We start from the raw sequence: 2,300 nt of genomic DNA on the forward strand, positions 1-2,300 counted from the left end.
ATGGGCTGCTGAAGCTTGACAAATCTAATATAGTAGTAAAGTGTGAATAAAGACTCTAAGAAAAAAATAAACATTTTGCATGAATCAGTTAAGTACATTGGCTTAGGTGGTACTACCCCACATCAGTTCTCTTCATTTTTCCTCATTGCCATGGAATGGCTTGTTGGCAGGGATTAAAGCACACCTTGGCCCAGGAATTTGTCACATCCCTTGGAGCTGCACTTCAGGGTTTTATCCATTGCCATATCCACTATGCTTAATTGTACTCAGGTACAGTGGTACCTTGGGTTACAGATGCTTCAGGTTACTTCTGGGTCTCGGTGCTCGCACATGCACAGAAGCACTAAATCGGGCTTTGCGCATGCGCTGAATCGCAACCCGTGTGGGTGCAGACGTGGCACTGCGGATTGCCAACATGCCTCCCGCACGGATCACATTTGCAACCCGAGGTTCCACTGTACAGCTGTCTGTGTCAGAACTGGGGAGCCTTTGCCCCCTCCAGATGTTGCTGAACTACAACTCCCAACAGCCTTGGCAAGCATAGTCAATGGCCAGGGACAATGAGCTGTAGTTTAACATCTGGAGAACCAGAGGGTTTTTTCAGCCAGAGCTCAGCTCTAGTATCTCTCAGGTGGGTGCCACTGCCATTCTAAAAGAACAAGGGAGAAGTTCATGGTGAGCTCCAGCACCTCTTTTGCTAGAAAAGTAGCACTTGGGAGAGCCAAATGTTCCCTATCCCTGGTCTATGTAAAGGGTTTTTTTTCTGTTGAGGGCTGCATTCCCTTGAGAGAAATCTGAGAGCCAGGGTGGTCAGAATACACTTTCTCTCCCCCCCCCCCACCTTCTCCTGTACCATCCTCTTCTGCTTTCAGGATTTTCCTTTTGCCACCTGCATGAAATTAGGCATTGCTCTAAGACTAGTTATATGTAGACAATGCTAGCTTTTCATATTGCCCCATTAGTGTTTTTCAGTTTGTGTTCTTGGCTACCTTTAATAAAAAACAAACGAGCTATCTTAACATTTCTTGAGCTCCTTCTAAATGTTACATTGCTAGGTTAGGATTAAGATACTGCCATTTTACTGTGAGGGGCAACAGTTACCTAAGCTTAAGGGAAATCAGCCCTTTTCCACAACATGTTAGCCAGCTCTTGCAGCAAAGAGTAAATGAGATTGCCATTTAAGATTAACAAGGTTGGATTTAAAATGGTTTTTCTTGTAAGAAATTCAGGTGCAGATTTATTAACAGTGGTAGGGCAACAATGGCCGTAAAAAAACCACATTTGAACAATTGTTTATTACTGCATTTATGTTGTGTTTCTGTGTGCACTTGAGGTGGTAACCATTTGAAATAACTTAAAACAAATAATAAAATGGAAAGATGGAGCAACCCAGCAGTTTCTCTCTCAAGGTTTTGGCAATCTGTTCAGGAGGAGAAAGCGCAACAATTGTCACTGCCAGCTTAAGAGTTCATCACACTGGCCATTTCAATACCCAGTCACTGAGTTTGGAGCAATCTGTTTGGAACTCTTCACAATCTGTGGTCCACCACCCTGAATAATTTGATGTCTTAAGCAATCGTGGTTATCCCTAACTCTAGATTGTGTAAAAAGCACCAACCTCAAGAAATCCTTGGGGCCCCCCACTTTCCTTTACCAAAAACTCACCGTTTTATTCCTACTGATCCATAAGGGAGCTGGTCCTGTTAGCCCAATGCCGGCAGGATTATCCCCATAAGGTATAACGTTTTTGCAGCCACATATTTGAGCTCCTACCTAAGCCAATTTTTGGAGGAATAAGACCTAAATACATTTGCTTGAAAGTTAAGTTCTTAAAACGGAATTGGCAGGTAATTTGGGGCCGGAACCTTAAGTGAAGCTGGAATCTTATGCGCGCCCCTGGAACTCGGTAGACCTGTGTCCTGGTAAACAGGCACAGGACTGGGCTGCTAGGGTGCAAATGGCATTGGGTCTGGAGCTCTGGCTCGTCGTCTTCACAGGCGCCCATTACCGTTGGCTCTCAAATGTCATTCGCCATCTAACCAACAGAGCTCCCGTTCCACGATGTCGTCAGAGATAGCGTCTTTGCAACGCCCCCCCTCCATGAGCTGCTTACTGGTTTTTACCTGCAAAGGACAAGAGAAGAGGCCAATAGGAGCGGCGAGAAAGAAGCCTATTGGGAAGCGAACGACGCCGCCTCACCGGCCAATGCAGCTTCAAGCCACGCCCCCTGGGCATATTTGGACCAGTAGCAGCCGCAGAGGCGGTGCCAAGCGGGACTCCGGCCCCTGGAGTGGGCGTCG

The sequence above is a fragment of the Podarcis raffonei genome, chromosome 1 (assembly GCF_027172205.1).
Source record: "Podarcis raffonei isolate rPodRaf1 chromosome 1, rPodRaf1.pri, whole genome shotgun sequence".
In the NCBI taxonomy this organism is placed as follows: Eukaryota; Metazoa; Chordata; class Lepidosauria; order Squamata; family Lacertidae; genus Podarcis; species Podarcis raffonei.